The sequence below is a fragment of the Chelonoidis abingdonii genome, chromosome 3, assembly GCF_003597395.2.
Source record: "Chelonoidis abingdonii isolate Lonesome George chromosome 3, CheloAbing_2.0, whole genome shotgun sequence".
Classification (NCBI taxonomy): domain Eukaryota; kingdom Metazoa; phylum Chordata; order Testudines; family Testudinidae; genus Chelonoidis; species Chelonoidis abingdonii.
The window spans coordinates 11,297,774-11,310,243 of NC_133771.1; the positions used below are offsets into that span (position 1 = coordinate 11,297,774).

The 12,470-nt window shown below is 43.0% G+C and overlaps 1 long non-coding RNA gene across 1 annotated transcript in view; it reads left to right on the plus strand.

The window, feature by feature from the left end:
- Nucleotides 1-1,780: 1,780 nt before the first annotated feature.
- The window catches only part of LOC142046545 (uncharacterized), a 183,151-nt gene continuing 172,461 nt past the window's right edge, over nucleotides 1,781-12,470 (plus strand). Inside the window, exon 1 of the long non-coding RNA XR_012655471.1 lies at nucleotides 1,781-1,993. This is a non-coding gene — a long non-coding RNA (uncharacterized LOC142046545). The remainder of the gene's footprint in view (nucleotides 1,994-12,470) is intronic.

A 12,470-nucleotide genomic window follows, 5' to 3' on the forward strand; every position in this document is an offset into this window, starting at 1 on the left:
ATGTATTGAATTGCTGAAACAGTACATGAATGGTTAATAAAGACTAGATTTGCGTGTATGTTTCAACATCAAACTTTGGAATATATCAGATGGGGAGGACCAGCTCACCAAAGTAAAGACGAGGTAAAAACATGTGATCGTTGTGGTTAGTACAGACTGACAAACGGTGAAAATGACCCTTTTTGGATGACATCATGCTATGAGCACAAGTGAATAGTTGATGAGAGGGTAAACGTTGATTGATCTTTGGTCTGTACCCATTCTGAAGTCCCTTCTAAAATATTAATAAGAGAAAACCAGTAGTGACGCACTGAAAGGGCATAATTTCTAGGACATGTGACTCCTTTGAGAACAAAAGGTATAAATGCTAAGCAAGTAAATAAGTTAAGTTGGTTCCCTAATTAACATCTGAAGAGGTCCGTGACACAGTGAGATCGAAGGCCTTGGGGTAACTGATACCCTGCTACAAGGGACTATTGTGAGACTTTTGAACCAGAGGGCCTCAGGGTAACCTAAACCCTGCTTCAGGGGACATTTGACAGAGCAAATACCTGAGAGGGGAAAGAAGAGAAGAAAAGAAGTCCTCATCTAGAATTGATAGCTATATTTGCTTTCAGAGTGGTAGCCATGTTAGTCTGTATCAGCAAAAAAATGAGGAGTCCTTGTGGCACCTTGGAGACTAATACAGTTATTTGAGCATAAGCTTTCCGATGAAGTGGGTTTTAGCCCACGAAAGCTTATGCTCAGATAAATGTGTTAGTCTCTAAGGTGCCACAAGTGCTCCTGTTCTTTATACCTGCTTTGTTTGCCAATCAGGATACTGTGTAAAGCTAACATAGTTCCTGAGGGTTTATGCATGGGGAATTGAGGCTTATTAAGAAGATGTGTAGTATGTAACTTTCACTGCTTCTGTGATTCTTACTCAAATAAATTACTGTGCATTGAACATATTAACTCAAATCTTCACTGGTACTGGTAATTATGTGCCCAGATGTGGGCCATTAAAGATTCATTTCAAGTGGTGGCAGTACCATGGGGGATGGCAGGAGAGCTAACTCCCTCACAATGAAAATACTGTGTAGGTTCTGCCCCCATGTAAACTCACACATGTGCCAAAGGTTGGGTGCCATGGCAGGAGTTGGAGGGGTGAAGTGGCCATATCAGTGCCTGAGAGCAGGTAGGAACCACCAAGACTCCATTTTCCAGCCTCGAGCTGGCTCTCTCTGCCCTTGTCTCAGTAACTCCTCCACTGCACCCTATACCTCTACACTCTGGGTTTACATTGCTAAAAATGAATATGTGAACAAATTCCATCTCTATCTTTATGGGCAGCAATCCCTATGGTCTGGAATCCTAACTGACACCATAAAGGTACACCTGAGTAACTACAAATTGGGTAAACAAATTCCCTGTTAGTATCAGTCATAATTTGGGTCAGTGACACTGCATCCTAAGTAAGGCACATGTTATTCAAAACAATCTTTTTCAGTGTCTGGGTACCAATATTAAATCCTGACACAGCAACATTTGATAAATTGGTTAGTGTTCATTCAGTAGGTTATCTGGAAGATAACATCTACAAAAAGCAACTGGATCTACGTTAACTACTGGTGTATCACCAAACAATGGAACCAATGGAACAGAGAAGCTAACCGTACCTGTTTCCCACCCAGCAAAGTTTACCAGAGGGTGACAACCTGCAGTAAGAGTAACCTATAGCATGGATGGACAGTGCTATGTAGTAACTCATTGCATACAACTTGTGTGTAAAAGCCTCGTGTCATAAACAGATAGCTAAGGGTTAATGTCTCTTTCACCTGGAAAGGGTTAACAAACAACACCTGACCAGAGGACCAATCAGGAAACAAGATACTTTCAAATCTGGGTGGAGGGAAGTTTGGGTGTGGGTCCTTTGTTCTTGGTCTGTTCTCTCTCTGGGCTCTGAGAGTGACCACACGAATCTCCAGGCTCTCTAATCTTCTGTTTCCAATTTGTAAGTACAAAAGTAGAAAGACAATATAGGCATTTACATTGTTTTTCTGTATTTGCAAATGTGTAGTTTGCTGGAAATATTTTAAATTGTATTTTTTCTGGATAAGGCTGTTTATCCATTTTCTATAAGCTGAAAGACCCTGTAATATTCCATCTTAAATTTACAGAGATTATTTTTACTCTTTTTGTCTTTTATTAAAAACTTTCTTTTTTAAAGACCTAATTGATTTTTTACTCCTTGTTAATGCTAAGGTATTGAGTCTGTATTCCCCAAGGACTTGGTGGGAGGGAAAGGTAAATTTCCTCTTTGTGTTAGATTCACGGAGCTTGAATCTGTATTGCCTCTGGGTGAGGGGGAGAAGGGGGAGAGAAACCTGATCTCTCTGTGTTGTGTTTCAAGGAGTTGAAGCACGGTAATCTGCTGGTGTACCCAGGCAGGAAAGATCTGGGAGGAGGTAAAGAAGAGGAAGGGAAATGGTTTATTTCCCTTTGTTGTGAGACTCAAGGAATTTGGGTCTTGGGGTCCCCAGGGAAGGTTTGGGGAGACCAGAGTTTATCAGGTACTCAGAATCGTGATTGGTGGCAGCCTATCAGATCTAAGCTGGTCATTAAGCTTAGAGGATTTCATGGTGGTACCCATATTTTGGATGCTAAGGTTCAAATTTGGGAATTATACTATGACACCTCGTTTGTAATGTCACTACTTCAATTTTATGTTTTACTTCTCATGGACATGGCACTGTAGGACAAACTGTGATAGTGCCTATCCCAGTGTTTTAAGGCACTCGGCCTACTGCTAATGATGATAGAGATGGTAACTATACTTAATGGGAGTGTGTTGCTATCTGTGGCACCAAAGTGAGGGGCCAGACTACAACACCAGATTATAAAAGGATTGTTATGCTTAAATATAAGGCAGTGTCATATGTACACATGCATACTATATATATATATATATATAGGTAACATATATGGGTATATATAGATATAGAAATAGCTATCCTTATATGCTACCTAAATATACACCATATCCATATTATTAATATATATATTAATTATTTGGGAGTGCCTCTAAGGCTCAGACATAAAACCTCATTCCTCAATTAAAGTCCCTGGCCTAACATTCCCAGGCCGATAACAAGGGAATATTAATGGGAAAATAAAATCTGTCCATCAGTCATATGAGGCAATGTGCAAACTATGGGACAGATGGAGCATGAATGTATGGGTGGTAAAGGAAGGTGACCATGTAACAGTGTTTAGCCCACTGCGTCCTCTTCAGTCCATGCACTATGCTTGGCCTGGAAGATGGATAAACATTCTCCCCCCAAAAAAGACAAAAAGTGGGGAAATGTAGTAGGAAGAGAGCCTGAGACATATCAGAGGCCTGGTGTGAGGCCTGAGGCCTGAACTAAAGTAGTGGCCAAGCCTTGCTAATATAAAGCAAAGTTAGCAAGAGACAGGCCATGAGCAGAAGTCAGGGTCTGCCTGCATGCAAGCTCACAGAACCTGGCAAGAACAGGGCTGGTATGGCAGAAACACACACATTCCTAAGAAGTGCTAGGCACAGGACATGAATACAAACGCATTCCAGAAGGGTGGTACCAGGATACCTTGATACCAACACATTCTACAAAGATAACAGGAATATGCTGACGTCTCTTAAAGAAAGGTCAGGATGACATTATGATGGATAGAAAAGTTTTGATCAAACTGAAACGTGTGAGATAATGGGTGGTAGCTATCCTCGTCAGATGGTGGCAACTAACCACCTCTGAGGGGCAAAATGTAACTTGTTTGTATTGTATATAAAATGAAGTCTCAGAGGGAGTGTCTTCGGCCAGCCTAGGTGATAGCGGAAAGTCCCGCCACTGACAACTGTGTCCATTGTCACGGACATATTTGTCTGAATATCCCTGAAGAGTCTGCTGGTGCTATTACTGAATAACACTGGAATAAATTGCCTAGGGAAGTTGTGGAATCTCCATCTCTGGAGATATTTAAGAGTAGGTTAGATAAATGTCTATAAGGGATGGTCTAGACAGTATTTGGTCCTGCCATGAGGGCAGGGGACTGGACTCGATGACCTCTCGAGGTCCCTTCCAGTCCTAGAGTCTATGAATCTATGAATCTATGAATCATCGTCAATAAACCTGACCTTCGTATCTTAATGGATCTTGTGGTCATTGGGAAGTTCGATCAAGGCCTGCTGTGCCTGTTTTCTACGCAGAGCTGGGATGGCACACAGAGAAAACACACACACACAGCCAAACATTTGAACACAGTACTCGCTTAAAATCTTTCTTTGCAATTACATAAAGTTGTGTTATTTTTAATCTAAACCAATTCTGTGTTATGATTAAACTCAGCTCTTTGGGAAAGTTTACAATGTACAAGCTCAGTGAACTAATCAGGAGAACAGAACTGCAGTTGCTATGATGGAGCTCCCAGTTTCACATCCTTTTCTTTCAAGCTGTCTCTGTAGTATTTCAGTGTCTAGGAAAATCTCTTATCCATCCCTGCTTCAGCATTAATCTGAGCATGCTTGGAATCCTGTATAGTTTATGGTACATCCAGTAGCTAACAAGAAGAACAGAAATAGGAAGGGCTCCAGATTTGCAATGTGGCCAAGTTATGTTTACTATATGAACCTTCATGTTTAAACCATTAACAAGAAATTCTGAGCAATGTTAATTTTGAAGTCCCCAAGATTTGCAATTGCCCTGGAATTCCAAAAAGAGAAATACAAAGGCTCAGAGTATGTACTAAGCAGCCTCGTGGTATGAAGATAACATAAATCCGAAAAGCAGATAGGTATTTCTAGAATTGCATTGAAGTGTGAGCACTTCTGATGATAATGTGTCATTTCCTGGTCAGTGTGTATTATGCATCCCCCTCTGTGTAGACTCTGAGTCTCTTACAGCATACAAGTAGAAGCTGGCTCTTTTGTTCAAGCTGGAGACTCTTATACTTTTAAGTTTTGAGGTTCTCTGCTTCAAACCACAGAGTACTGGCCAAGAAAGCACTGCGGTCATCACACATGCCTGATTGACAATACCTCCATCCTTCAGAAACACAGGAGCAATTTTGTGCTCAACACAGTGCTTCATGTTTGCAAGATCTCTCCTGAGGAATTCAGTAACACATCTCCAATAATGCTGCACTTTACCTGCTATCACTGCAGTTTTCACACATACATCATTTTGTTAAGTTCATATTTTTCACACTGAATCAGGATGGACCCTGGTGTAAGGACTAGCCCACACACTGACTGGGTCTTTGATTGAATTGGTTTGAAAATACATTTTAACCCTGGGAGCAGATTATCTTCTCATCACCAGACTTGGTCAGTGCCTCAGTTTCCCCTGTTTGGTGAGTGATTTAGTCTTGGCTGAAAGAAAACCTCGTCCACTTGGGGAAAACAATATAGTGAAAAAGAAAAACAATAAACTTTCTGGGCTAGAGGTACTTCCTCAGGGGCTGACTGGATAATTTTTTCCATTCAGTTTTTCATGTGCAACAGTCTTCATAGATTCCAAGTCCAGAAAGGATCATAGTGATTGTGTAGTTTGACCTCCCATTTAATGGGGGCATAGAACTTCCCCAAAATAATTCATAAATCCTATATTTTACAAAACCATACGATCTTGATTTAAAAGCAGCAAAGAGTCCTGTGGCACCTTAAACACTAACAGATGTATTGGAGCATGAGCTTTTGGTGATGAATACCCACTTTGTCGGATGCATGTAGTGGAAATTTCCAGAGGCAGGTTGTCATAAACAGTTAGCTAAGGGTTAATGTTTCTTTTACCTGTAAAGGGTTAACAAAGGGAACCAAACACATGACCAGAGGACCAGATCACGAAACTGGATTTTTCAAAGTGAGGGACGGGACTTTGGTGTGTTTGTTTGTCCTGCTGTTTGTTTTCTCTCGCTAGGAGGGAAGAGCTTTTTTTTTTCCTAGTCAGTTTTTCTACCCTTCCTTAAGTTGTGAGTCAAAAGGAAAAGCAATAGGTTATATTGTATTTACATGTTGGAGTTGCTGGAAAGTTTAAATTGGATATCTTTATTGAAAATAAGGGGCCGAATTTATTCCCCATATTTCTATTTAGCAAATAGCCCTGTGTTATGTCTCTTGAATGCAGTGATCATGTCATGTGTTTTTCTTGCCTTTTAAAAACTCGTTGGATTTCTTTTCCTAGTTAAGCAAGGGATAGGAATCTCTGTGCCAGGATACTCGTCTCTCTCAGGGAAAGACTGGAGGGCGGAGAAGAAGGAGGGGAAGGTAAATCGCCTCTCGTTTTGTGTTTCAAGGGATGAAGAAGCCAGGGAAATCTCCTAGTATCCCAGGTGGGAAATCTGGAGGAAGTAAAGAGCCAGGAAGGGAAATGGGTTTTCCCATTGTTGAGGCTCAGGGCATCTGAGTCTTGGGTCCCCAGGGAAAGGTTGGGAAGACCAGAGAGTTTATCAAGGTACTCAGAATCTGATTGTGGCACGCGAGTATAAGAATCCCAAGCTGGTAATTAAGCTCTGGAGGTTTCATGCTAAGCACCCAAGATTTTGGACGCTATAATGGTCCAAGATTTGGGACAGGAAGGCTTATTACACAGTTAATATAATGCAAGCACGGTGAATGAACGGTGATGATGTGGCCTGATCGGTTAGATCCTGTGATGGTGTTGCTGGTGTAGATATGTGAGACAGAGTTGGCATCGAGTTTGTGCATGAGATTGGTTCCTGAAGTTAGAATTACTATGGGTGTGGTGACATATAAACCGGTGAGAATATGCTTCAGGTTGTGGTTGTCTGTGGCGAGGACTGGCCTGCCATTAAGTTCTGTTCGCAAATGTGGGGACTAGTGTCCAGGATGGATTGTAGAATCCCTGATAATGTGTCAAGGGGTTTTAGCTGGGGGATTGTAGGTGATCGGCCAATGGAGTTACTGTTGATTTCTTCTTCCTGGGGACTTGTCTTGCAAGTAGTAGGCTTACTGGATACTACGCTCTGTCTTGTTGATCTGTTTCCTTATTTCCTCGTGCAGGTGATATAGTTTTGAGAATGCTTGGTGAAGACTTTGTAGGTGTTAGTCTCTGTCTGAGGGGTTAGAGCAGATATGGTTGTACCTCAGTGCTTGGCTGTAGACAATGGATTGTGTGGTGTGTCCAGGATGGAAGCTGGAGGCATGAAAGCAGGCATAGCGGTCAATGGGTTTTCAGTATAACCGGGTGGTATTAACATGACCATCACTTATTTGCACCATGATGTCTAGGAAGTGGACCTTCCATGTAGAGTGGTCCAGGCTGAGGTTGATGGTGAGGTGGAAGCTATTGAAATCATGGTGGAATTTTTCCAGAGTCTCCTTCCCAAGGGTCCAGATGATAAAGATGTCATCAATGTAGCGTAGGTAGAGAAGGGATGTGAGTGAACGAGAGCTGAGGAAGCATTGTTCCAGGTCAGTCATAAAAATGTTGGCACATTGTAGGGCCATGCAGGTGCCCAAGGCGGTGCCACTGATCTGGAAGAATATATTGTCATCAAATTTGAAATAGTTGTGTGTGAGGACAAGGGCACAGAGCTCAGCAACCAGTTGTGCTGTGGCATCATCAGGGATACTGTTCCTGACAGCTTATATTCCATCTGTGTGTGGGATGTTTGTGTAGAGAGCCTCTGTCATAGGTTTCACCCCCACTCTGGACTTTAGAGTACAGATTTGAGGACCTGCATGTGAACCCCTAAACTTAATTATCAGCTTAGATCTGATTTTGCTGCCATCACTCCCAAGTACTAACTCCCTTTCCTGGGTAGTCTTGAGAGACTTCTTCACCAAGTTCCTCGTGAACACTGATCCAACCACTTGGATCGTAACACAAGGAGAATTTAATCATCCCTCCTCCTTTCCCCCATCAGTTCCTGGTGAGTCCACATCCAATCGTCTTGGATGCTAACACAAGGAAAAATCAATCAGGTTCTTAAAAATAAGACTTTTTATTAAAGAAAAGAAAGGTAAAAGAAAAAAACCTCTGGGAGATATTCGCATACCATCTACTCTCATAGACAACAGATTCAATAGAAAGAGGATGTTCCCCTGGGCAAAACTTAGTACACAAAAGAATTCCCAATTTGATTATTCCTCTAATTGCACCAAGACAAAGTCACAAAGGAAAATAAGCATAAACCTATTTATTCTTTTCTAAAAACTTACTACTCTGATAAGAGGCTGGTTCCTTGATCTTTTCTACTCCAGCTGAAACTGAAACTTGACCAAGACAAAGGGAACTTCCCTCTTTCCTTTTGAAACATCCTGTCCCCGCATTGGTTCCTCTGGTCAGATGTCAGCTAGGCTAGGTGAACTTCTTAACCCTTTACAGTTAAAAGAGGCATTAACCTTAACTATCTGTTTATGACAGCCGCTACATCCAAGGTGGCTAGGATGGTGTTTTATGGAAGGTCACCAATGCATTTCCTGAGAAAACTACAATGCACTATCCACATGCATCCATCTTTACTTGTGGACAGCAGAACAAGACCCAGTGTCCCAGCAGTGATCACACTTGTGCCTAATACAGAGGTAAAATACCCTCTCTACTTCTACTTGAGATTCCCCTGTTTATGCAACCAAAGTCTGCATTTGCCCCGTTAGACACAGGGTTGAACTGGGAGCTCATGTTCAAATCCTTATCCAGCATTTTCCCTCAAATCCTTTTCCAAGTCATGGCTTCCAAGGATAGAGGCTCCCATCTTGCAGGTAAGGCCGACACTCTTTGTTCTTTGAGTTGAAGTTATATTAAGCCTTGTTAAAATGCACATTGTTTGCTTGCACCTCATTTACCAAGCGATCCACATCACTCTATATCAGTGGTCTGTCCTATTCAATATTTACCACTCCTCCAATTTCTATATCATCTGCAAACTTTATCAGAGAGTTTATGTTTTCTTCCAGGTCACTGATCAAAATGCTATATATTGGAGGACCAAGAATCGATACCAAAGGAACCCCACTAGATAACATTTAGGGGATATTTTTCCAAGTCTTAGTTCCACCACATCTGAATGGATTTTCATTGGCACAGCAAAGACACTTTTTTGACGGCAGCACTATTTCACAGTCAAATTTGAAGTATCTGCTGCAAGCCATGTAAGCACTACATCTCTTTGGATACCCTTTTGGAAAAAAGTGACACAAAGTTTTATGCAAACTTAGTACATGCTCACAAATATCCTTCTATAGTCTCTCTAGATTTCATTAAAACCTTACCTTGAGCACTATTTTGTGCCACTAAGAAGAAGATAGCAAAAAGAAAGTAGGAAGGAAACCAAAGCCCTGAAGTGAGTGAGGAAATGGGATCCCAGGAGGAAGCATGAGCAGGAGGGTACAAGAGGGGAGGACTCCTGTCTCAGACCGAGATAGCGGGACAATCAGCGAGTTATCTTAAGTGCCTATACACAAATGCAAGAAGCATGGAAACAACAGGGAGAACTGGAGTCCTGGCACAGTCAAGACTATGAATGTGTTGGAATAACAAGACTTGTGGATAACTCACATGACTGGAGTACTGTTATGGATGGATATAACTGTTCAGGAAGGACAGACAGGGCAGAGAAGTTGGGGAGCTGCATTTATGAGAGCATCGACTGCTCAGAGCTCCGGTATGAAACTGCGAAAACCTGAGAGTTTCTAATTAAGTTTAGAAGTGTGACAACAAGGTGATGTCGTGGTGGTCTATTATAGACCACCAGACCAGGGGGATGAGGTGCGAGGCTTCTTCTGGCAACTAGCAGAAGTTACTATCGCAAGCCCTGTTCCATGGAGACTTCAATCACCCTGATATCTGCTGGAGACAATACAGCGGTGCACAGACAATCCAGAGTTTTGAAAATGTAGGAGACAATTCCTGGTCAGTGCTGGAGGAACCAACTAAGCGCAGGTTTCTTTGACCTGCTGCTCACAAAAGGGAAGATTAGTAGGAACAAAAGTGGATGGGACCTGAGATGCAGTGACCATGAGATGGTTATTCAGGATCCTGACACAGGGAAAAAGGAGAGCAGCAGAATACAGACCATGGACTTCAGAAAGCAGACTTTGACTCCCTCAGGGAGCTGATGAGGAATCCCTGGGAAATAACATGAAGGGGAAAGGAGTCCAGAGAGCTGCCTGTATTTTAAAGAAATATGAGGTTGCAGGAAAAAAACATCCCAAAGTGTAGGAAGAATAGTAAAATGGCAGGTGATTCTGCTTGGCTTACATGATCCTTGCTGATCTTAAACACACAAAAGAAGTTACAAGAAGTGGAAGATTGGACAAATGACCAGGAAGGAGTATAGAAATATTGCTCAGGCATACAGGAGTGAATCAGAAGGCCAAATCACACTTGGAGTTGCAACTAGTGAGAGATGTTAAGAGTAACAAGCAGGGTTCTTCAAGTAGTTAGCAACAAGAGGAAAGTCAAGGAAAGTGTGGGCCCCTTACTGAATGGGAGGCAACCTATGACAGAGATGTGGAAAAAGCTAAGTACTCAATGATTTTTTGCCTCTGTCTTCACAGACAGGTCAGCTTCCAGACTGCTGCACTGGGCAGCACAGTATGGGGAGAAGAAGTCGTTTGGGACTATTTAGAAAACTGTACAAGCACAAGTCCATGTGGCCGGATGCGCTGCACCGAGGGTGCAAGGAGTTGGCGGATGTGATTGCAGAGCCATTGGCCATTATCTTTGAAAATTCATGGCAAATGGGGGAGGTCCCAGATGACTAGAAAAAGGCTACTGTAGTGCCCATCTTTAAAAAGGGAAGAAGGAGATCTGGGAACTACAAGGCAGTCAGCCTCACCTCGGTCCTGGAAAAATCATGAGCAGATCCTCAAGCAATCAGTTCTGAAGCACTTAGAGGAGAGAAGAGTGATCAGGAACATCAGCACGGATTCACAAGGCGATCTCAGCAGTTTCCAGATGACACTAAACTGGAGGAGTGGTAGATACGCTGGAGGGTAAGGATAGCATACAGAGAGACCTAGACAGTTAGAGGACTGGGCCAAAAAACCTGATGAGTTCAACAACGGACCTTTGGTCCTGCACTTAGGATGGAAGATCCCATTCACTGACAGACTAGGACTGAGTGGCTAGAGCAGTTCTGCGGAAAAGGACCTAGGGGTTACAGTGGACGAGAACTGGATATGAGTCAACAGTATGCCCTTGTTGCCAGAAGGCTAACGGTATTTTGGGCTGTATAAGTAGGGGCATGCACGACAGATAAGAGTGATCATTCCTCTCTATTCGACATTGGTAAGCTCATCTGCGAGTACTGTGTCCAGTTTTGGTCCCACACTCAAAAAAGATGTGGAAAATTGGAAAAAGTCCAGCGGAGGGCAAGAAAATGATTAGGGGCTGGAGCACATGACTTATGAGGAGAGCTGAAGAACTGGATTGTTTAGTCTGCAGAAGAGAAGAATGAGAGGGATTTGATAGCGTCTCAACTCCTGAAAGGGGTTCCAAAGAGGATGGATACGACTGTTCTCAGTGGTACCAGATGCAAACAAGGATAATGGTCTCAAGTTGCAGTGGGAGGTTAGTGGATATTAAGAAAAACTTTTCACTCAGAGATTGTTGAAGCGCTGGACTGGGTTACCTAGGGAGGTGTGGAATCTTCTCCTTAGAGGTTTTAAGGCCAGCTTGACAATCCCTGCTGGATGATTAGGTGGAATTTGTCCTGCTTGAGCAGGGGTTGGATAGGTACCTCCTGAGGTCCCTTCCAACCCTGATAGTCTATGATTTATGATTCTAAGGTAAAGTATTGTGGCAAATTCCCAGTACTGTCTGCTGGGTCTCGCGCTTTCTCTTCTCTGGGTAGGTTCAGGGCCTATTGCTTGCCTCTGACCGGTTCTCAATTACTCCACTAGTGTCCTTGGAGGAGGGAGTGGAAGGGAGGGACCTGGCCCGCCTCTACTCCAGGTCCCAACCCAGGGGCCCTGAGGTTGTGGTGAACTTGAATAGCGGTTCCTTCCCTGGTTATCTCCCTTCTACCCTTCAGCTTGTGAAGGGCTTCTTGCTCCCTCTACACACCTGTGCCCCTTACCTGGGGTTTCTTGGACTTCACAACCACCACAGCACTCCTCCAAACTTTCTCTTCTCTTCTCTTCTCTTCTCTCTCCTTCTCTTCTCTTCTTTTTCTCACTGCTGCAAGCTGCACTCTGCTCCAATCAAACCTTCCTCCTACAACTCCCACACTGTCTGGCTGAAGCAGGGGTTTTATCACATGGACTCGAAGTCAGGTGCTCTAATTGTAGTCAGGTGCTCTAATTGGAGTCAGGTGCTCTAAATGGCTACAAGTGTTCTAGTTAATCTAAAGCAAACCTTCCTCCCTTGGCAGGGAATAAGGCCCCCTGCTAACACTCTCATGCTGCCCTCTGGCCATGCTGTATCACAATATTCATGGCTGTAATTTGGCCAGGAACTGAATGCCACTTGGGAGAAGAGACTTCAGGATAG